This window comes from Tursiops truncatus, chromosome 3, assembly GCF_011762595.2.
Source record: "Tursiops truncatus isolate mTurTru1 chromosome 3, mTurTru1.mat.Y, whole genome shotgun sequence".
Classification (NCBI taxonomy): Eukaryota; Metazoa; Chordata; class Mammalia; order Artiodactyla; family Delphinidae; genus Tursiops; species Tursiops truncatus.
The window spans coordinates 43,439,459-43,463,923 of record NC_047036.1 but is presented as its reverse complement, the minus strand read 5'-3'; the positions used below and the strand labels follow the sequence as shown (position 1 = coordinate 43,463,923).

The window sequence follows — 24,465 nt, the reverse complement described above, 5'->3', positions numbered from 1 at the left end:
GCCCGTGTACTGCCAAAAAAAAAAAAAAAAAATGCAAGGAGATGTCACCTCATGCCAGTCAGAATGGCCATTATGAAAAAAATCTAGAAACAAATGCTGGAAAGGGTGTGATGAAAAGGGAACCCTCCTGCACTGTTGGTGGGAATGTAAATTGATACAACCACTATGGAAAACAGTATGGAAGTTCCTTAAAAAACTAAAAATAGAACTACATACGACCGAACAATCCCACTACTGGGCAAATACCCTGAGAAAACCATAATTCAAAAAGAGTCATGTACCACAATGTTCACTGCAGCAGTATTTACAATAACCAGGACGTAGAACCAACCTAAATGTCAAAGCAACAGATCAATGGGTAAAGAAGATGTGGCACATATATACAGTGGAATATTACTCAGCCATAAAGTGAAACAAAATTATTTGTAGTGAGGTGGATGGACCCAGAGTCTTTCATACAGACTAAGTCAGAGAAAAACAAGTACCATATGCTAACACATATATATGGAATCTAAAAAACAAAGAAAATGGTACTAATGAGTCTAGTTGCAGGAATAAAGAGGTAGACATAGAGAATGGACTTGAGGACATGGGGTGGGAGGGCGAAGCCGGAGTCAAGTGAGAGTAGCATCGACATATACACACTACTGAATGTAGAATAGTTGGCTGGTGGGAAGCAGCTGCATAGCATAAGGAGATTGGCTCTGTGCTTTGCAATGACCTAGAGGGGTGGGATAGGGAGGAGGGGAGGGAGGCTCAAGAGGGAGGGGAGGTGGGGACACGTATATGCATATGGATGATTTGCTTTGTTGTGCAACATAAACTAACACAGTATCGTGAAGCAATTATACGCAAATAAAGACCTATTAAAAAAAAAGTGGCATCTGGGCTCTGAGTTACAGAACAAGTATTCAGAAAGGTAGAAGAACTGGACTATCTTCTGTGAAACTGGGAATGTTGGTTCATCTCCCCAATCTAGTCAGAGATGGAGGACATCCATACAAAAGATAAATGACAGTACAAGGCATACCGTGCTTGGTGGCAGTTTGAATAGGACTGTAAAACCTATGACATTTATTTCTGTGCACAGTAAAGAGGCAGGTGAGGGCACATGGAGGAGCTCAGTATCAATGGTACCACCAGGGTTGTTGAATAAAAACAAGATAGGCCAATAAAAGCATAGGGTTCTCTAAAGGGAAATGAAGACCCTGAGTTCCCAGCTCTTTCTCTGAGAATGCTGTCTCTAAGGTCATCCTGCACTACCTCCCTTCCCTCAGCCCCACCCCTCCCTGCCCACACTCTTTGCCCCTTTGGAGGTGCCATTAAAGACAGAGCACTTGCTTAGAAAGACCAAGAGTCTGATCCCAAAAGATAAATTTTTGTTTTTAAAACTCTGAGCAAAAAAAGCCCCACACATAGTAAATGCCTAATATTGATGTAATCTGGGGAAGAAAAACACAAGGAGCATCATTTATCATGGCTTAAACTCAAACCACAACAAAAGTGCCTATCAAAAATGAACATAAGTGAAAGTATGTACAGAAAAAGTCTAGTATTTAAAGTGTCTGGTCTCAGACCCATAACAGTCTACCTTCTCTTGAGGTTATAAAAATTCCATTAGCTAAAGGAACCAGCTTCCCTCCTTCCAGATGTGGCTCTTTCTTATCAACTAAAGAACACCTCTGTGAACATGATTTGAGGGACAGTCCCTACCTTTCCACTCTAGTAGGAATGGTCTGTGTGGGCTAGGAACAGGGCCCCTTTAGGGTATTTGTGACCACTGCACAAGCTGACTTTTCACTGGATGATTCTGAAGAGATGCCAAAAGGATTTGATTTGAGTGCGTGTGCTGTAACTGAACGCCAAGGCATAAAGTTCACATGTGATGGATTGGTTCAGGGGTCAATGCCAGCTTCACTGGGTGTGTTACGGATCTTGCAACATGAATGGATTCATGCTGCAAAGTTTGACAGCGGTGGCGCCAGAAGATAAAATTACAAGATCATTTATGAGAGCTGGTCTTGCTGGAAAAACAGGAGAACACATGGCTGGCCAAGATCTTTCAAGATCAGGCAGGTACTGACAATGGCTTCATCTTGGATGTTCATTCCCCTCCAAAACAGCAGCAGTTAGGCACACTTACAGCAGCAAATCAGGCCAACCATCTCTGGCCACATGCTTGGTTTTCAGGTGCCTTCGGGCCTAGCTTATCAGAAGGCTGATGGCTCATCAGCAAGGCAGCACACCATGAGAAACAGTGCCTGTGAAGAGGGTGAGGACCTACTATCCATCCACTCTTTGAGAGAGGAGAGTGTTGGCTTTGAACTAGCTTGAGACGTGTGTTAGCTAATAAGAGAAATTTGTTAAAGTAAGACTCATCCAAGATTGGCACAGGTTGCCAAGGAGGGCTATTCTGGGACAACGTAAGAAATTTAAATTGAACATGATTTCATAACGAAAAGATTTAAGTATTTGAGGCTTAAGGAAGAAAACCTTCCTTTTCTTCTGGATAATCTGTGCAGCTATTGTTTTTTTCAGGTTTATGAAGCTATTAATTTCACACTTTCACATGAGTAATCTGGTCTTCTTTTCCTTTTCTTGCTATCAGGCTGTAAAGAAGACTAGTTACATGTGTGTTGGCATCATAAATGTCTTTTCCTGATCAATTTGAAAAGTTCAGAATCCAAAAACCATTCTTTTCTCTCTAGATCTGATTATATGGAAATAGGAGGCCTTTGATTTCTGAAAACTTGAATTCTTAGGTTTTCGTGACTGTGATTGGTCAGCTTACTGCATCCTTGCAGTAGCTAACAAAGCCAAGGTCACATGGTCAGAAATACCTCTGCTTGAAGTGAGCCGTTGAATGGCCCTTGCTCTGACTGTGTGTGCAGGGGAAATCATGGCCCCAGGAGGGCCAGACTGGACCCACTTGTGTAGTATCTTAGGCAAGCCTGCGCTTGGCTTCTTTGTCCGCACTGCCCTCACCAACCCAACTTCTGGGCAGCCTCCCGACTTTTCCCAGGCAGGCTGTAGGCTCTTCCCTTACTGATTCTTTAAAGAGGCAGCCTAAGGAAGTCAAAACAGCAGAGGATTGGGAGCCAGGAGCCAGGGCTCAAGTTCTCGCCTTGGCACTAGTTGGTTGTATGGCCATCAATTCTTGATGTGATGTCTTAGTTCATTTGTCTGTGAAACTGAGAGGCTTAACTCTGTACTTTCTAAGGAGCTTTAAGTTTAAATTTCCTGTGATCCAATGCTTCCAAGTTTGTCTGTGTTCGTGGACTATAGCCTGCTTCCTTTTCCTGTCCCTCCCACTGTTGTAGAACTTACTTAACCAAAGGTGTATTTTTGGAGACAGCAAATGAGAAGGTGCGGGGTCTGTGAGGTGTGCTAGAGATGAGTAGACATTTAGACATGGAATTAATTAAGATTTCCACCACCATCACAGCTTAGAGGCAGGAAGGGCTGCTCTGCCCTTTTACATCCACACCTCATGCTGCCATTTGTGACTTCTTCTCCCCTTCTAGTCTATCCTGAGTGTTCATTCTAATTTTATTCCACATGGATAAAAATGTTGAGAGGAGGCCGAGTTCACAGTAGGATTTTAGACAGCCCTTGAGCATTTCTCAAGTATGACACGTATTTCTTCTTAGGCTTATGGGATAATGTATGATGTATTATGCCTAATTCTGTTTTCGGGGGCTTACAGTCAAGTTGGGGAGATAAGACAGGTACACATGTATTAGTTTCACCTTCATGTTTCAAACAAAATTATGAGTCACTAAGCCTAGTTTTTTTCAGGTTGATTAAAAAAATCCATAGCAAACTTGGGGAGACCTCTGCTGCCCTTAGGTGGGTTTATTCCTGACTGTGGTTCAGAAGAAATCACTGAAGGCTGGTAGAGATTATGAAGATGATATTGATGCTGACATTGAGTTCTTTTGCTTTTCTTCTGGGAAAAAACAACTTGCTTCGTTCATCAAACATTAAGGTGTACCATATGCCAGACAGTTTTTTAGGCCTGAGATATAGAATCTTTAGAGCCAGACACAGACTTGGGTTCAAATCTGGTCATCCTCTTGATTTACGTGAATTTGGCAAGTTTTTCCTCTTCCTAAGCCTTAGGTTTCTCCTCTTCACAGTGGGGGATAGCATTGCCTCCCTTAAATATTATAAATATTAAATGAGATAAATTATATATATATATGCACGCCTAGTACTTGGAAGGCATTCAATAAGTGGTAGCTAGTGTTTAAAAATACAGTCCCCAGCTCCAGGGATCCTAAGTATAGTGGTGGCGACAACATACAGAGTTGTAATCTTATGGAAATCCTGGCCTGTTTTCAGTGGAGCCTCACTGGTCATGCTTGGTGTCAGGTGAATACTGGTCCTTGCTTTTCTGCATCTTTTGTGTCGGGGTCAACACGATGGTTGTTTACTGCCTATGAACGTTTGTAACAGGTTGGCCAATGTCCACAGTAGGGCGTGGTCGCCTTTTCATCATCTTCCCGTTTGACTGCCAGTGGAGAGAAGAGGTGGAGAAGGATTTTTTGGCCTCATTGTGGAATCCTTTTTAATGCACTCATTTTAAGTGGCAATTTCAAGACACTTGCCTTCTTGCAGGAATTCACAAGCTCAGCAGATGGGCCAGATAAGAGAAAGTGGCGCTTTCTTTTCTTAATGAACTCTCCCAGCACTTGCTGCACCTACTGGTTCTTTCTGCTAGTGCAGACCTCACTCTGCAGGGGGATGCAGTGACAGTCCCGTATAGAGAGGATGAACCTGATGTGGCCTATCGAGTTTTAGGCTAAGTCCTTTACATGCATTATTTAATCTATCATACTATTGTAATCCCCACTTTACAAATGAGGAAACTGAGGCCTAGAGAGGAAATAATGTGTCTATGGTCACATAGTTTAGAAGGTGGGGAGCCAGGATTTAATTCCAGGCCTAACTCAGTAAATTCTCACCCCTGGACTCAGTTGGGAAACTTAGAAAACTCATGTACACATGCTTAAATACCTACCTACTTACATATGCCTAAACCCCAGTCCCACAGATCCTGATTTAATTGGTAGCCTGGGGTAGGGTTCTGGTGTCAGCATTTAAACAAACCTTCTTGTATGATTCTAAAATGCAGCTGGGGTGAGAACCTTTGGCTTAACTCCAAAGTCACACTACACCACGTTTCTACCCAAATAACAGATTTTCCCCCAATTAAAGTGTCAAGAAGTGCTTCCCCAACCATATTTTAGAAACAGGAAGTTTCTGGACAGGTCTGAACTTTTGGGGAATTTTTAATCACTTCCGTTACTCCTGTCAGTGGATAAGCATTTTTATGCTTCCGTGGCCCATAGAGCTCAGAAGGAATAGTTATTACAAATTCCAAGGGAAGAAAGAGATCTGAAAAGATCTTGGATCCTCGTTGTTCTGCATCTCATTCATCAGTCAGAAATGCTCCCTGACTGCCCATCATTTCTGGAGGAGATTTTGGCTGACATTCAGCCTCTTCTCACCCACTTTGCTTGGTGATTTCCTCTTGGGTCTCCTGAACTTCGGTTGAATTTCTGTGGTCCATGTGGTTACCACAGGGAACAGTATATGGTCCTTAGAGGACAAGAGCTGCAGGATGTGTCTGGATGGTCTTTTGACTTAGCATGACATGCCCTTGGAAACAGATCCAGTCATTGACACAGTCCCATAGCGTAACTGCCGCTCTACTTCCACAGATACTGTAAAACTCGGTTCCAACAAAAATCTCCTGTCAGGGTGTCAGGCCATGGCTCTTAGGAACTAGCCCTTAATGTGCGCAAGGGCAGTCTGTGCTGGTTCTTTATGTCCTTTGCCATTTCTAAGAATTTTCTTTTTTTCTACATTTAAAAGGAAACTTTTGAAAAACCGAATGTTTTTAGCTAGAAGGCAATATTTCCAAATCTTTGGAAGATTATTCAGTGAAACACACTCTTGGGGATTAAAGGTAACTTCCAGCTGGGTTAGCAAGTTACTTTGGGCATCAACGTATCTTTTAGGAAAACTCTTGAAATTGAAAAAACAGTATACGTAGTGTTTTATTTTTGTTTTTTAAAATTGATGTAAGGGGCTTCCCTGGTGGTGCAGTGGTTGAGAGCCCGCCTGCCGATGCAGGGGACACGGGTTCGTGCCCCGGTCTGGGAAGATCCCACATGCCGCGGAGCGGCTGGGCCCGTGAGCCATGGCCGCTGAGCCTGCGTGTCCGGAGACCACAACAGTGAGAGGCCCGCATACCACAAAAAAAAGAAAATTGATGTAAGGATACATAAGACATTATTAAGTTTTTATTACTAGAGAATAGGATGAGGAAGTGTGGGAGATATTTATTTTCACTTCATATTCTCCTATAAAAATAACTACCACAATAGTGACAAGTAATATTTCTTTCTTTGTGCTTGATCATATGCTAGTTCCCATACTGCATTTATCATTTACTATTCAGAATAACCTTATAAGAACTACTGTTCTAGTTGGGATGCATTCAGCTATAAGGAACACAAGACTGGCTTAAACAACAGAGCTTTATTACCTTAGATTATAAGAAATTCCATGGTAGAATGGCTCCATGGATGATAAACTCAGAAACCTCAGGATCTGGTATTTCAGTCTTTTTGCTCTGCCATTGTCAGCATGGCAGGTGGTCCTTAAGCAAGCTCCCCTCATAGCCCCAAGATGACTGCCTATCACATCCACAAGTGGCAACATCCTGTCTCTTTCCCAATGTATCTCTTGTTGTAAACCTTTCCCAGAAGCCTCACACTTCCCAAGACAGTACACACAATTGCTTCACATGCCCACGCCTACGCCAACCATCCATTGAGAGGAGAAAGGGACCACCATGGTTGGCTTCATTGCCTTCAAACTTCGTTGCTTCCCTGGAGCATATGGAGAAAGAAGGTAGAGAACTTAAAAAAATCGGGTTGTGAGAGCAGATTTGAGCCAGAGAAAAAACATTTTCAAGCCCCCATCCAGACATTGCTACCACTAAAAGTATTTATAAGGAATTTGCATTGATATGCATCAGAATTGCCCCAGGCTTCCTTATGGACAGTAGGAATTGTCCCCTCTTGTCATCAGGATCAGAATTCTGTTACAAATAAGGAAGGGATGGGTTACATTACTAACTGTCTGCTATGCTACTATTAGCCAAATGTTTACAGATGAGGAAACTGAGGGTAAGAGAGGTCTGGTAAGTTCCCCAAGGACACATGGTTAAAGCATAGTAGAGCTGAGCCTTGAAATTAGGTATGCTTACCCCAAAGCCTATCGATGCTTTTCAGTAAAAGGATCTTATTGGCTTTATTCAATGATTCATGTTTCAGGTAGCATCCAATCTAGCAGACAGACAAAAACTCCAAAGAGCCGTACAGAATGAGAGAAGGAAGCAGGAACAAGGAAGTTATACTCGGCAAAAGTGAGTTGGTTATTGCAGTGTTACTTTCCTTTAGGGGATAGAAGGGCTCTGTCACTCAGAGTACCTGGCTAGTGCTGATCAGGTGATTCCTGGTTGACTGGTTTAAGAGTCCATTTCTGGGGGAGCCGAAACTATAATTAAGTCTTGATTTGGTGATGTGGGGCTTAGCATAAGCAATTCCATTTGGGCCTGTTGTCTTTTCTTTTAACACCATTATGATAGACTGCCTCTATTGTGTGCTATCAAATACTGCCTCTCTCTCAACATGTATTGCTTTACAAATAATTAAAACAATGGGTTTTGTTTTTGTTTGTTTTTTTTTAAAGAATTATGCTTATAAGGCTCAGTTAGTTCTAACCGTGGCTCCTCTAGTCTAGGAACTTGGGGAAACCACTTAAACTTTTGGGACTTAGTTTCCATTTTGCTAAAATGAGAGTGCTCAGCTAGATAAGAGCAAGATCCTTCCTAGCTCTAAATTCTGTAAGTATATGGTTCTCGTGTGAAAACTCATTCAGAGTCGAGATTTTTTTAAAAGCTTCAGTTGTGCAAATAATGTCATCCATGAAAAATCTGGTAGAAAGTATTTTTATATAAAATGCACCTGCTTATTTGCCACCAGTGCAGATGGTGGTATGTAACCCTTCACCATGGGGGGTCGGAGCTGATATCCTAGGATGGTTTTTCTTCTCTCTTCTCTCTTTCATGGTGCTATCTCTTCCAAGGACTCAGCCCACCAGGCACAAAGGTGCCAGGAAGCCCATCTGCTAGTGGCTGTGAGCTAACAACTGCTCCACAATACCCATCCAAAACCTTGACTGTGTTTTTGGAAGGATGATCCAAGTGAGCAGATGAGGTTACTTGTATCTAGGAAATCTGCCCTCTAGAGCAAATGTATACTGCTTGCCTCCCTGTGACCTCCAGATCAACCTTCTCAAACTGCCTTCCAAGGCCTTGGAGAAAGATGAGAGTAAAGACAACTAGCTCACCCAGCGTTACATGGGTAGAGTAAAGGCATAAGCAGTAGGAGAGACAAAGGAAGGAGATGAGATCTGCATATGTGTGTATTTTTTTTCTCATTTCTACAAAACAAGGAGGAATATATAGGTCAGGGGAGAGAAAGGTTTGAAAGTTTTATTTAGACCAATCTGAGAATTTGAAATTGAAATGCTAGGCATCAGCAAGGCAGTATTACCATTTGCTGAGGAACTTTTGATGTTGAAATACCTACAGACTTTACCATTAGACAGATATAACATTGTACAACTCTTCAAGTTCTGGAAATGGTGGAACATGTTAATTGATAGCAAAGATGTCTTTAGAATCACCGTTTATACCACAGCTAGATACACATTGTCTCTATGTCAAAAATAATCATAAATTAAATAGTTAATAGCAGATAACAAGCAAGACTTGCTGTAAACTTTATTGAATTTATTTGATTGCCTCATGTTAGAGCCAGTAGGAGTCAGGCACATATCCCAAGAATTAAAAGAGAAAATTATCCATGTTTGTTATTCTTCCAGCTATTATTATGGAGGAGGAGACCCTATGCATGGAGAGAAAGTTTTAAAAACATATAAAAGTAGCAACCCACAATAAAATCAGTGTTGCAAATGCAATTTAAGGAGATGGTTCTCTCAGTGTCTCTGACAAAGAAGGGGTTTGGGAGATCCTTTGTTCTGAGTGACTGGCAAGGTTCTTGTCACTTTGTATGTGAGTTGCAGGTAGGCTTCCAAATCTGAACCCTGAGCCAGGCACAGCTCCCATGAGATGTATTTCACAGGAACAGATAACACTCACAGTTGAGTCAATTCACTACTAGTCATTCCAGGAGACTTAAAGCAAGCACGTGCGTTTGGATCAAATTATCCAGGTAGTTGCTTTGATTTCCATGTTACTTCTCATACCAATTAAGACAAAATTCTTTAGGGGATGGAAGAAATAAGATGTGTACCAAATCCCGTCTGAGATGCGTTGACATTCTCCTGGACCAGTCAAGACTTTGGATTCTGGCCCTCCTTGAAATTCATGCCCCATGACACATGCAAAGTTCTCCTTCAGTCAAACCGGGGTGGTCCTTCAAAGACTCAGAGGAGGCAGCTGCCATTCCAGAAGGTCCTTTTGAATTGCAGAATTCTAGACACTTACACCTCTTAATACAACACCAAAGACAGCTTGGCTGCCACACAGCCTCAAATGTGCTGGTACAACTGTGAAGAAGCTAACTTTGGCATCCATAGATCATGAAGGCTTCATCTCTGCTTCTCTCAGAATAGCTTTTCATCAGGAAACTCTTCACATCTCTCAAAACAAATGCAGGAAAAAGGGAAGCAAACATAAATGGGTGCTTTGAATCTTTGGGTTTTGATATATGGCTACCATGTGTGGAATTGATCACTTCTGGTTTATGAACAGCTTGGTGTGTTAGAAAGAGCAATGGACAGGGAGGTGGAGCAATTTGGATTCCAGGTCCAGCCTTGTCTACAGCTCATGAGTCATTTAGTTTAGCTTCTTTGACCTTGGTTTCCTCATCTGTAAAATGAGAGGGTTTGGCCAGACTATCTTTGACCTAATGAGTCTACGAAAAGTGAATATTGGAAGCACATGTTCACCTTCTCCAGTTACCAGCTGTGAGATGTGACTGGAACAAATGGCACTAACTGTCGAAACATTTTGGGCTGAAGGGGAAGCATTCTGAAGTGGGACAAGGGCACCTCGTGTTGCAACCTGGAGCCAGTCAACTCTCCAAGGCTGGGCCAACCTTTGCTTCTGCCTCCTACCCCCACTTGTTTTAGCTGAACCAGAAGGGACTCACCTAAGGATAAAAAAAATCTGAATCGATATATTTTGAAAGCTTTATGAACAGTTATAAATCAGATGCTTGCCCCAAATTTAAACTTTATTTCCTGTAACTGTTTTAAGATTGCTGTCTAGCTCACAAGTCTCAAAGATGACCCAATCTCCCAATTTAAAATTGTCTTCTTTGAGTAAATACTAGGTAATATCAGAGTTCAAACTCCCTATCAGGACCATATTTCTTTCCTCAAGGAAACCCCCTTCTACCTCCCCTTCCTCCCTTCTCTTCTGGTAGGGGGAAGCTTATTTTTCTTGAACATGGCAGTTGGGAGAGGGGTCCTTGGACTGAGCTGTCCTCAGGATCCTCTCTGACCTCTGCTGAGTTGTGTTTATCCCACCTGGTCACAGGCAACGTGTATTGGTTTCTATCAGATGTGGCTGATCCCACCTGGACTTTTGGGACCTCATGTTAACATCTGGTACTTTGCCATTAATTTTGGATTTAAAGTATGGACACTTTGTGGATTTATTTGTTTGAACTCCAGGCCATGTTTGATCTACCAGTCTTTCAGTATATGTTCTTCAGCTTGGGGAATAGGAACTTCTGTATTTCCTCCATGCCACCCAAAACCTTGGGGAATCAGTGATACTGTATTGGGTTCTCACTCTTTGCCAAATTCTTCCATGTTACAGTTTCTAATCTACTTCAGCCTTCTCTACCCAACTCCACATTAGTTCAGGACTTTGGTAAGGTTGTTTCCTCTCAGATTTCTAAATAGGAAACTGACTAAAAGCCCTTGCTACTAAGGCTCATTGTGAAAAATGCAGTAATTAATTAGTGGTTATTGGCATAGATGGGGAAGATGCAAGTGGTTGCCCTTGTGCTCTGTATTTGCCATCATAACTTCTGCCTTCACAGCACAGTAGCTCTTGTCTTTGAATTGACATCATTTCCCAACTGAGGCTGGTAAATACATATAGGGCATGACCTAGAGCAGTGTTGCTTAAACATTATCGTGCACATAATCACCTGGAGGGCTTAGATTGCTGGGCTCCACCCTCTGTTTCTGATTCTTTAAGTCTGGAGTGGAGCCTAAGATGTTGTGTCTCTAACAAGTTCTCAGATGGTACTGATGCTGCTGGTCTGGAAGCACACTGACCTAGAATCTTCAGGTTCTAGTGCTGTATACAGATAGATTGTGGTAAAAAGCAATGCGATTTCTAGGTGCAATTTTGTGCTCAGAAACCTAAAGATAAATAGTTTTTCAATCTGAGAGATATTACTGTGGTCTGAATAGAGAATAAGTATTTAAAACTTAATGGATGAGTCTTTATATTATTACATTATCTATTTTCTAATGATTTCTATCTTTTCCCTTGATACGTTGTTTAGATTACTAACCTGATTGACCCTGCCGTGAAGGTAGTTATAACCAAGCTGGGATTTGAGTTACTAAAAGGGCTTTTTCTAGTTTGGCATGTGTCTAAAATGCCTAGGGTAGCTCTGAGCTCAGATCTCAGTCCCTCCAGGCTCACTGCTTGCAGGTGGAGGGATCAAGAGGGAGCAAGGGCCGGCGTATCTGTGGCACAGGTGTAACATACTAGCTTTTTCTTGTATTGTTTCCCGTCTCTTATCTCCTATGTTTCAAACACAAACTTCTACTGAAACTTTCTTAAAAAAAAATTAATAGCTTTATTTGTACACCATCAATTTCATCTACTCTAAGAAACAATTCAATTAATTTTAGTATATTTATATAGTTTCAGAACTATCACCACTATCTAATTTTAGAACATTTTTATCATCCCCGAAAAATCCCCATGCCCATGTACAGGCACGTCTTTTTCCACGCTGCCCTAGGCAACCACTAATCTACTTTCTGTCTCTATACATTTGCCTTTACTGGACATTATGGAATCATGCAGTATGTGTTCTTTTGTGTCTGACTTCTTTCATTGAGCACGCTGCTTTGGAGTTTCATCCATGTTGTAGCACGTATCAGTACTTCATCTGACTTCTACCAAATCTTCCTTTGATGCATGCACCTCTTTCTCTCCATTTCTGCTGTGACTCTTTTAGTCTAGGTCCTTGTTACTCAAATTGTAGTACAGACTGGACCAGTTGCATCAGCATCACCTGGGAGATACTCTATGCAGACACTCAATCACGATCTGCATTTTAACAAAATCCCCAGGGGGGTTGAGTGGACACTGTAGTTTGAGAAGAGCGGTCCTAGAAAAGCTCTTCACTTCTGGAGGGAGGCAATTGAGAGCAGCTTCCTGCTAACTTCTTGCCTCCAGTCCTCCCTGCAGAGCACCCAGCCTGCATACTGCTGTTTAGTCCTGAGATTAGGCATCAAATGCTAATCCCCACCTGCCATGCTCCATTTATTATACAGCATAAATGGTTTCCTATTGACTGTTTGAATGCTAAGTCCCCATCATTCAAATGTGATACTCAAGCTTTCTAAAACAACCTCTCCTTTACCTACAGAAGCTTCTCAATTTCAATACTCCAGCAAAAGCTTTCAGTTTCTGACATGCCAGACCTCTCAGTCACCCTGATCACACTGTGGTCAGTCTCAACTTCAAGGATCTTATCGAGCTGTTCTTCCCTCTGTCTACCCAATTCCGCCCACCCCTCCAAGGAGCAATTCAGGCACTATCCTTGCCTGCCCACCCTACACAGGATCTTTCTGACTCTACAGGTTCACATTGAACTTTACCCGTTCTAAGTTCTAAGAATACTTATTCAACATCTAATCCTGTGGTTACTCTGTTGATGCTCATAGTACAAACAATGATAATAATATCAATAATAATAATGATACTAAAGATTGCATAGCAATTTGTAGTTTGTTACGGACTTTAACTTATCCCATTATGCTTATATTATCTAAATATCTTTTTGATATAAAAATATAATCTCTAGAGAATAAAGGTTATTTCTTGCAGGTCGTTGGCATTGGTTACTAGGAGAGCCCTGGCCATAATATAGGTACTCCATGAATTCTGCAGGAATAAGTACCAGGCCAGAGGCAGGATTTTTAAGTTTCCCCAGAAGGGAAGAAATAATTCCAATAGAGCTTACATTTGGAAACTGTTAAGGACAAATGATAATAAAAATATAACTACTACTACTATATTGATCGTTAATAAGTATTGTACGAGATCTTTTGTGTACAGTATCTTGTGTAATTTTCAACAGAACTCTATGAAGTAAGCACTATTATTTAGTAAGGCACGCTTATTAACCCCTGTGGATAAGGAAACAGAGGCTCAAAGAAGTTGTGCAACTTACCTAAGACATACAGCAAATAAGTGCAGCGCTAAGACTCTGTTATGCGATCTCTCCGTATTGAAAAAGGAATTTCACCAAGGGAGCATGGGGACATGATGGGGATAACTAGGGTCTTAGAGGTCATAACTGTTTTTCCGAGTCAGGAAGTGTTTCCACAGGCAATATTCCTGTTTTCATTGGAACACTGGTGAGATTTAGAGTCACTCGTGAATTTCCTCCTTTGCGTCAGAGAACATTCAAAGGGAACAACCCAACGGATACAGATGGACTCCACCAGTTTCCTAGGCCAAGTTCTTCTCGTTCTTTACTTGTTGTGAGTGGCCTAGGTGGGCTGGCTGCTCTGAATGTAATACCTTCGCTATAACTTCCTCGTTCGGTGACCAGAAGAACAAGCGAGACTCTGACAAGTCTCAGAGCTCTAGGAGGAAGGTAAACTACCTCATCCAGTCAGCTGCCTGCCCAGGTGTAATACATAACTTGCTTCTACTGAGTACCAATAAGTTTTCAATTTCATCAGACTACTCAAAACCTGAAAATGTTTATTTCCCTGCTCCGTGTTTACACAGTTATTGCTTAGCAGTTCTCACTTCTTTTTTTTACAGTCCCTAGGTCACTAGACCAAAAAATATGAAGACTTCCTATAGCTCATAGCTTCAAATATGATTTTCATATAGGTGCTCTCAGAGAAGTAGAATGGGGAAATATAGGAACTTGGAGCCAAGAGGGATGGCAGGACAATCCAGTTCTGAGGTCTCCAAAGGGCTCCTCAGAAGATGGTGTTCTGCGGAGGTCCTTGCCAGTCACCATAGGATGAGGGGAGTGTATTGGTATTCTGTGGTGCGTAACAAATCACCATAAATTTAGCAGCTTAAAATGTCATCTATTTTAGTAGCTCACAGTTCTGTAGGTCAGAAGTCTGGCATAGCATGACTGAGTTCTCTGCTCAGGGCTGGACTCTGGGTGTTGGTTGGGCTGAGTTCTCATCCAGAGGCTCTGGGGAAAAGTCCACCTCCAAGTTCACTCCCGTTGTAGTCATAGGATCGAAGTCCCTGTTTCCTTGCTGGCTGTTAGAGGGGCTGCTCTTGGCTCCTAGAGACCACCTACATTCCTTGAAGAAGGTAGTCGTCTTCATCTTCAAGCCATCAATTATGTGTGGAATCTTTTTTGTGCTTCAAATCTCTGCTGTCATCTTTGACCATCAGCCAGAAAAAACTCACTCTTAAAGGGCTCATACGATTAGGTCAGGCCCACCCAGATAATATCCCTATCTTGAGTTCAGTGGATTTGGAATCTTAAATACATTTCCAAAATTCCTCCACAGCAGTACTCAGGTTAGTGTCTGATTGAGTAACTAGGAGAAAGTGTGTGTACACTGGGACTGGGAATCTTGGGGCCCATCTTAGAATTCTGCTTACCATACGAGTAATCTAGGTGGAGCTTTCTTGTAAGTTTTTCAATGAATAAACAGTTATCTGATTTAAATAATGATGTTGTATAGATCATGGGGTCCTCACTTTACCCCATGATCTATACTAAGTCTTTCATTTCACAGATGAGGAAGCTGAAGCCCAGAGAGGTTATGGTGTGTCAAGGAGACCCAGCTGGTTAGTGGTGGAGTTAGAACTGCAGGCCAGGCATTCTAACTCCTGGGCCACTGCTCTTTCCACAGCATCATACTGCTTTGCACTGAGAAAGCTGCCTTCACCATTTCTCATCATCACCTACCCTGTATTTCATATTAACGTAGTGAGTGCTCTCTATGATCCCTGAAAGGTGGTATTATTATTATTCCCTTAGGTTCTGTCTAACGCAAACCAGCATGAGTCCTTATCTCTGAATTGGGGTACTGCATGGAATGATTGTTGACATTGCTAGGAGAGGTAATTGATTTCCTGTAAGGATGCTCGCATGTTTCTTAGCTCCCCACAGGGTTCCTTTTCCTGCTCAGAGTTTTTCCCTGTGTACAGCAAGTGCTCCCACACAACTCAGTAAATGTCAGGAGCTGAGTTGGAGATATGGTTTTCAGGGCAAGAAATTTAGGAGAACACTGTGTTCTGTGATCTTTCCCTAAAGTCCAGCCTGTGCCATACACAAGGGCAGAGGCTTAATGAGTCATTACTGCCAATCCACATTTGCCCTGCAATGACCATTATATGTGGGTCCTGAGGATTAAAATTCTCCCTGAGAAGGGAGAGTAGTATGCCAGGACTTGAGTTCCAGAGCTCTGGTTCATGTGTGCAACGTGGATGCCATGATTTATCTTGACTTTATGTATCATTCATTCAATTATTGAACAGATATCTAGTGAGCATTACTATATTTGAGATGGCAGGCATAATGAACTCAATGATACCTCTACTTTATTGAGAAACTACTCTGAATTACACATTATCTTAACTCATCCTCTTTATGAGCCCTGAAACGTGGGTACCATCATTATTTCAGTTGTTCAGATGAGAAAACTAAGGCTCAGAAAATTTTTGACCGGCCCAAGATGATGGGAGGGTTGGAGCCCATCTATCAGAGAGCAGCGCCCATTCTCCCGTCTATGATCTAGGCATTAGAAACAAGGAAAAGCACAGACAGAAAACATAGCATTCAGCTACTGGCCCAAGTTTACTGAAAATCCAGAGACTACCTGGGCAAGGTTAATCAAGTACTTGCAGAAGGGCTGTGAGGACTGGGTGGGGGATGGAGAGGAGATGTTTCAGGTACCTTTCTGCCCTTCCCATCTTCCAGGGGCCTCAGCTGTTGCCTCCTGACCTCTGGATCAGAGTGTGGAGTTGGAGGGGCAAGCAGGTAAAGTGCCTGGAAGGGGGTGAAGGGTACAGAGCACATGTGCGCAGAAAGCAGTAAGCCAGGTGGGCTGGAGTTCCCCGGAAGCGCTCACCCTCTGACATTTTACCTCCTTCAGCCAGGCTAAGCCCTGCAGTGATATATTTTTTAAATTGTGTTCAATTAGCATCCAGTTCACAGCGGGCAATTTGTGCTACTCGTCATTTTACAGACCTCTCTGTTTGCTTTCTTCCTTTACAAGGTACCTTACCAATTTATCTTCAAGGCCCTAAGACTCACACACAGAGAGAGGAGTAAGTAGTCTACTCTGAATCAGAAAGACTGAGTTCTGTCTTGGGACTATCGTTTAAAAGTCATTTGACTTTCTTTTGTGAGACTGTCTTCCCATCTACAAAGTGAAGATAATATTAACCACCCTCTGACCACACACAGTTTTTTGGATAGTGGTGCAAAAGCAATTGTGCAAAATATATATTAGTCTTTGAAGGAAGAAGCCGTTCTAATGGTCTCCAGCTGCAACATTGAGTGACCTAAAGATACTAGCTTATATATTAGCGTATAGATTATATATATATATATATATATATATATATATATATATATATATAAACTCTGTAAGGGGGCTGGTCTGTGTTTTCAAAGAAAGCCTGTGCATTGTAGAAACCCTGACTCTAACATAAGTTTACTGCTTGAGCCACTGCAGACATCACACAGTACCAGGGAAAAAAATTAAAAAGGTTCTGCTGAAACCACAAACATTCCCTTTTGTCAACCATATCAATGTGGCTAGAACACATGAGGGGAGTGGCATGAATTGAGGTGGGAAATATGTGCAGGAATTTCATCTTGCAGGGCTTTGTGTAGATCATGAAGGGACACAGGACACTGTCCAAGTACAGTGGGGCACTAAGTAGTTAAAGCAAATAGGTGCTCTTTTCCCGGCAGGAGTGTCAGGGTGGGAGGCAGTTTGGAAAGAATGGGGGACTCCTCCATGTGAGAAGCCTCGCCAGGTCGACAAAGCCAATGTAGCAACCCTCTGGCCACCAGCTACATGATAACATTGTCCTTTCACTCTCCTACCACCACCGCCACGGGGGAGATGTGGTATGAAGGGGCAAGGAGAGACGTGGCTGCATGTGCCCAGAGCCTCTAAGCTGGGGTCTTCTCCTCTTACCCCTTCATGACCCCTGGGATCTCTGCAGACCTGCTTTGTATCCAAGGGGAGGAGAGAAGAGCTGAGAAGAGGTAAAGGAGGAAACCCAAACATACTTCTCAGAGCTATTCCAAGTTCTCAAGGGAAGTGAGAAATCCTCTGTGTTAGTGAATAAATGTCTCCCCCTCGCAATGTCCTGATCCCTGGAACCTGTGAATAGGTTCCCTTATCTGGCAGAAGAGACTTTGGAAGTGTGATTAAGTTAAGGACTTTGAGAGGGGGAGATTATCCTGGATTACTTGAGTGCCCCCTTAATGTAATAATCACAAGGGTGCTTATCAGAGGAAGTCAAGAAGGTCAAAGGAGGACGTAGGAGATGTTGAGGACTGAAGCAAGAGGTTGGCATGATGCGAAGAAAGAATGAAGGTGGTCTTTAGAAACTAGAAAAGGCAAGGAAATGGATTCTTCCCTAGAACCGCCAGAAGGAACCAGCTCTGCTGACACCTTGACCTTAGCCGAGTGAAATTGATTTCAGACGTCTGGCTTCCAGAACTCTAAAGGAATAAATATGTGGGGTTTTAAAAATTAATTAATTAATTTTTTTTGTCGTGTTGGGTCTTTGTTGCTGCACACGGGCTTTCTCTAGTTGTGGCGAGCGGGGTCTACTCTTTGTTGCACTGTGCAGGCTTCTCATTGCGGTGGCTTCTCTTGTTGTGGAGCATGGGCTTTAGGCGCGTGGGCTTCAGTAGTTGTGGCATGCGGGCTCAGTAGTTGTGGCTCGTGGGCTCTAGAGCGCAGGCTCAGTAGCTGCACACAGGCTTCCTTGCTCTGAGGCATGTGGGATCTTCCCAGACCAGGGCTTGAACCTGTGTCCCCTGAATTGGCAGGCGGATTCTTAACCACTGTGCCACCAGGGAAGTCCCAATGTGTGTTGTTTTAAGCCACTAAGTTTGTGGTAATTTTTTACAGCGGCTAAGAAATTAATATATACCGTCTCTTAAGGCTTTTCCTCAGACTTCTCAATCACTGCCCCTTAAACTCATCCATTATTAGGAGGACTTCAGTCTTTGGGGAACCAGAGTGTGGGTATTGAAGCCTCCCAGAATTGGCTGTAGTCCCAGCTCAGCCACCTGCCTGCTTGGTAGCCTTGGGTCAGTCATTGACCCTCACTCTCCTCTTCTGTAAAGTAGGGAAGATAATAATACCTACCTTGCAGGGTGGTTGTAAGGCTTAGAGACAATGTGGGAAGGCACATATCATGGCCCTGACATATAACTGGCCCTCACACAGGGTATGGGGAAACTCCAGGATCAGGCAAGCAGGTTAACAGTCTTTATTACCAGGGGCTGGAGCATCTTGGACTTCAGTTGACATAGGCTAGTATTCTCTGCTGGGGGGCATGCAGGCAGAAGGCCTGGTGTATGGTCCGTGGCAGAGTGAACTGCCCTCATGATCCAGGGCCATGCTTACCCCAGTCTCCCTACCAGGATGCCATCCAATCTTTGTATTTGCTCACCCAGCATGGAGATGCCAAGTCTTTCTGCACTGCAGCAGCCCATGTGCCGTGAGAAGAGGGACGTAAGGGTGGGAAGACCACATGTGAGGCTCTGTATCCACACAACCCTGGCCACAGAATGCTAAGTCATTGGCTACAGTAGGGCTTTGGTTGTCTACCCTCCTGCTCTTGATGATGCCCTCTTCTCAGAAAACATGGGGATATTTGTGGGAGGGGAAGGGGACTTTGTGACCCTAGCTTTGGTCCCTCAATCTGAGTGATTTCTATGGCATTAGAAGCTGTGGCAGCTGGATGTGTCCAGAAACTTCCCAGTGAAAAGGCTGTAACCTTTGAGGCAATATTTTGTGAAACAAAACAAAACAAACATTGTCCGCAAGTCACCTGAAGAACCGACTTAAAATGAGCTTATGTCCAGGAACATATCACCTGTCAGGAAAACAAATGCCATATAAGGAATTGCATTTCCCAGACATGGCAGGCAGGTACCGGCACGCCTTTTCTGCCATGTGACTCACCACCAGGAGGGAACTCAGTCAGAACAGGGAAGATTGTTCTGTGCTACCTAGCCTAAGGCTTCGAGGAGGGCAATGCCCCTCTTCCACGAGACCCTCCCCATCTCTCCAGGGACAGTCTAGTCAGTCCCTCCAAAGGCCAATGCAAACTTCTTCTTCTACCTTGAAAATGCAACTTCCCCACAGGCCTGTTGTTGGTTTGGAAAACCTAATGCTACAATCTAGAATCTTGGAGTCAGAGATGTCCTTGGAGTCCAAGACTTACATCATGTTACACATGAGGAAACTGTGCCCCAGCAGGTGACTTGCCAAAGGTTCCAGGCAGTGACAGGTCAGGGGCTAGCTCTGAGCTCTGCTAAATCCTGCCTTGTGCTCTTGCCCTACAGCAGGCTGAGCTGTGATGTTGGACCCTTTAGGCATCAATGCTAAAATGAAATGGTATTTAGTTGATCATATTAGCCAGCTGTCTCCTAGCAGAGAGCAGGCTCAAAGAGCTGAATATTTTTTCTGAAGCTGGGGAAAGGTTTGAGAGGGGAGTATAGCTGCAGGGAAGGGGCAGATGTGTCTTTAGCACAGCCAGAACCTGCATGGCACTGTGCCAAAGCCAACTTCCTCCCTTTCCTGAGCTTATTGAGTGGTTAAACTTCTGTAGTCCTTTTTCTCAGGCCATTTTCTATTCTAATGACTAGTAAACCAGTCATGTTCTAGAGGTCTAACGGGAACAGGCATAGATTCTCCACTTTCCAAAATTTTCAGAGGAGGAAAGAACCTTAGGTACCATCTAGTCCAACTGACTTGCTGTTCACTAATGAGTAAATTGAGGCTTCAAAGAGGTTAAGTGACTTGTCTACAGCAGTGCTGTCCAATAGAACTTTCAGCTGTGTTGGGAACATTTTATCTCTGCACTGTCCAGTATGGAAACCACTAGCCCCACGTGGCTACTGGACACCTAAATTGTGGCCAGTGTTACTGAGGAACTAAATTTTTAATGTTTTCTAATTTTATTTAATTTAGATTTAAATAGCCACATGGGGCTGGTGCCTGCCATACTGGACAACACAGGCCTAAGGTCACAGAGCTGGGATGTAACACTAGGTCCCTTTGATTTTAAATCTTTCTTTTTTCACCACTCCCACATGGAGCTCTAGGTTGAGGGGGACTTTTTTGGTGGAGCAGACTTATGATGCTGGAGATGCACCTTATGATGCGTCATAAGCAGGAGACTTATGATGTTCCTGGACAAAGCTTCTGGGTGGGCAGGAGTGGTTGGAGGTATCCTGTGAGGTGTCACTAGTAGGGAAGAAGATACATCTTCCTAGTGTTAGAATGTATAGGCTTTCCCAGGTGTGAGGGGAATAGAGAAGTTCACCTGCCACTGTGTGTCAGGTTGAGTGCTAACCACTGGGGACTTACAGTGGTTACTTGATACATTGCCTGACTAGGTTTCCTAAAGATGAATGATAAAAAGTGCCACATGGACTCAGAGGTGAGAGAACCATTTTTTGCTGGTGAAAAGTCCTCAGCTTCCTTTGGCAAACACTCCATGTCATGTTGCAGAAACACCTGCCTGTACAACCTCACTGGGTCAGTACTGATGGCTCTGCATACAGGCTTTCGGGCAAACGGCATGGTTTCTCCTAGATCTAGACTGATTTCTTTCCATGAGTTCAGGCAGGAGGATGTAGTAAAATCACAGCTGGGAGGATAATCACATGGGTTGTTTTAGTTTAGTTTAGGATTAAAGTCTAAGCTCTACAGAGAATAAGCCACAGCATTACTCTGGCGTCTGAGTAATGTAAACGTGTTTCATCCTTTCATGGGTGACAATGAGTTCTCTATAGACTACCTTGAGCATAGTCATTATTTGTAGTCTTTATTCAGGACTCTTAACATGCCTTTGTGCATGTGTGTGTATATATGTGTGTATGCACATCAGGAGAGTAGTGATGGTTAAGACAAGTTTTTCTTTTTCATTCTCATAGAACTTAAATATAGTCTGAAAAGGACACAAGTATACAAATACTAAAATTCAAAGAAAAGTGTCATAAGAAGTAGACAGACCATTCAGGATGAGGAAGAATTCACTCTTGTTGGACAGAATCAGAAAAAAAAAAATACTGACAAGGTAGCCTTGGAGGTAGCCCTTGAAATAGTCTGTCAGGTGAAGATGGAGGAGGGCATTTCAGGTGGCAAAAATGGCAGAAGCAAAGAATCAGAAGTGAGAGAGCTCAGAAAACAAGGAATAGGAAGATATATTGTTTGATTAGAACATGGAAACTGCAGATTGGGTGGTAATAGAGAGCCAAAAAGAAAGGTAACTTGGGGCCTGATTGTCAGGTTAAGGAATTTGGACTTTACCTTGTAGTCAGTAGGGAGACACTGAAGGTGTTTGGGCCCTGACATAATACAATGAAGCTGAATCAATGTCAGTCTAGTGACAGAAGGATGAATCACAGCGGGGAGAAGCTGACCTTGGGAATCAGTTAAGAGGTGATTTCTGTAGTCCAGGGAAGAGGTTGTGTGGGTCCGAACAAGAGCGGTGGCAGAAGCAAATGGATAGTTACTGTGTAGCTCTTAATCTGATTGAAGGGAGAGGATAAGAGTCAAAAATGATGCTGAGATTCCAAGCCTAAATGATCAAAGAGGTGGAGATAGCATCAAGAGAAATAAGGAAGTCAAGAGAAAAGGCTGGTTTAGGGGAGAAGCAGACCATCTTGATAGAAATGTCTAGCAAACACAACAAAATAGAAGACAGGCATCAAAGGTGGATGGCAGGCTCTAGGGAAGAGTGGGATGGAGATGTAGCTCTTAGATCTGAAGGAGAGGTTGTTCATGAACTAACCAAGTTCCTGAGAAGACATGAGGGCCGAGGATAACTCTTAAGAAGTGGTGGAGGAGACAGATGAAGGAAAAGAAGTTAGTTCAGTGCAAGCACACTTCAGAGCCAAGGGATGAGAAGTGATACAGGATGGATTAGTCAAAAGTTTATGTATTCAGCTCCTGTTGCTGGAGATTCACTGATAAACAAGACAGACATGGTCCTTATCTTCATGGAGATTACCATCCACTGGCAAAGACAGATGAATCAAGTAAGCAAAGAAACTCATCAGTAATTACAAATAATACAAGTGATGAAGGAAATAAGCTGGATGCTGTGATAGAGGATATTAAGAGAGGACGGCATGTGCTTTCAGAAGGGTGGTTAGGGAAGAACTCTTTCAGCAGGTGTCATTTCAGCTCGCCATGGAACCTGGCTATGGAAGAGCAGTTGGGCGAGCTTCCTGGCAGAGGGAAGAACATGGCAAAGATACTGAAATAGGAAAGAGCTTGGCAGGGTGCAGGTGATGGCAGATGGCCAGAGTGACTGGAGCCTGGAGAATGAGGAAGAAGGCGACATGAGATAAAAACAGAAGGGTAGGCAGGAGCCAGGTGATGTAGACCCGGGAATGAAATTTGAACTTTAGAATAGGAGCAAAGGTCAACAGCATGAAACCAAAAAGAGTTTAAAGAGAGTGAGGATTGAGAGAACATTGGATTTTGCTACAGGGATGGGATTGGTGATATTCAAGGGAGCAGAGGAGAGAGATGGTGAAGTTAGTTTGCAGTATTGGGGGGTTTGAAGCATCTGGAGACCTTTTCTTGGAGAAGTTTGGAGGTAATAGGAAGCAAGGAGACAGGACATTCTCAAGGATGCCATCCAAGACCATGCTCATCTCAGGTACTTAGGTAGTCATGCTGAGAGTCGCAAACCAAGGCTTGTTTATATCAGTGTAGCCGGAGTCATAAAGGAGAAATGGAACACCTGGCCTGGTCCAGCTGTTCCTGAAGTCCTTCAGGAAGGTGTAGTAGGAAGCCAGCATTCCTGTAGGAGATGAAGATGAGAGCAGAAGTCACTAGCAGGGCTGGTCAACTTCTAGTTAAGTGGCTGGCCTTTGCAGCTCGTAGCTGATGGTAAGGTCCCCAGGCTTTGGGGATGGATTAGGAAAGCCCCAGGCCTGGTTAGCTAGCTAGGGAACAGACTGTGCAGTCCTGGCTATCACTTCACACAGTGTGCTTGATTCATGGGTGTTGACAATTGCAGTGTAATTTAATTACACCAGGCAGTTTTTCATAATACCTCTGTCAACTGATATTTTGTAAAAGCCCATGAAGTTTTAATAGTTGGCTTCTTCAAGAAAGCGGTTAGCTTTAAAACCCTAGCTGAAGGAGTCTGAGTGAGATCTGGGATATAATTATAAGGGTGGAGGAGTGGCTGGGAATACTGCAAATGCCAGATCAAGCTCACCAACATCCAAGGCCTGCTCAGGGAGAAGTGCTAAGTCAACCCTATGCCTGCTGCCCTGGTCTTTGACTTCCCGGGACAAAGGGCAGGAACCAGATTGCTAGTTGCAAAGGCCTTCCTTGCCTCTCCTGCAAGGCCCAGGTTTGTGTGCCAGGGTCTTTGAGTGGAAATCCAGGGAGAAATTGGTGGGAAATGGAGGTGGGAGATGCAGCACCAGTGTGCCCTGGTCCACCTGGAGCAGTGTTTCTTAAGTCCCCTGTGTGTCACCTTCGCCACCATGGAGTTTTTAGTAATGTCTATGCCCCGACCATATCCCTGAAGCAAACACATCAGAATCTTTTTTTTTTTTTAATTTATTTTACTGAAGTATAGTTGACTTATAATGTTGTATTAATTTGTGCTGTAGAGAAAAGTGATTCAGTTATACATATACATTCTTTTTCATACTCTTCCGTTATGGTTTATCACAGGATATTGAATATAGTTTCCAGTGCTATACAGTAGGACCTTGTTGTTATCCATTCTATATGTAATAGTTTGCATGTGCTAATCCTAAAATCCCAGTGCATCCCTCTCCCTCCCCACCTCCCCTTTAGCAACCACAAATCTGTTCTCTATGTCTGTGAGTCTGTTTCTGTTTTGTAGATAAGTTCATTTGTGTCATATTT

General features: G+C 43.1%; 1 long non-coding RNA gene across 2 annotated transcripts in view; it reads left to right on the top strand.

Annotated features, from left to right (window-relative positions):
* LOC141278184 (uncharacterized) overlaps positions 1 to 24,465 on the top strand; it is a 211,737-nt gene that overhangs the window by 71,852 nt on the left and 115,420 nt on the right. For both annotated transcript variants that reach the window (XR_012330526.1, XR_012330525.1), the window contains exon 2: positions 7,350 to 7,441. This is a non-coding gene — a long non-coding RNA (uncharacterized lncRNA). The remainder of the gene's footprint in view (positions 1 to 7,349; positions 7,442 to 24,465) is intronic.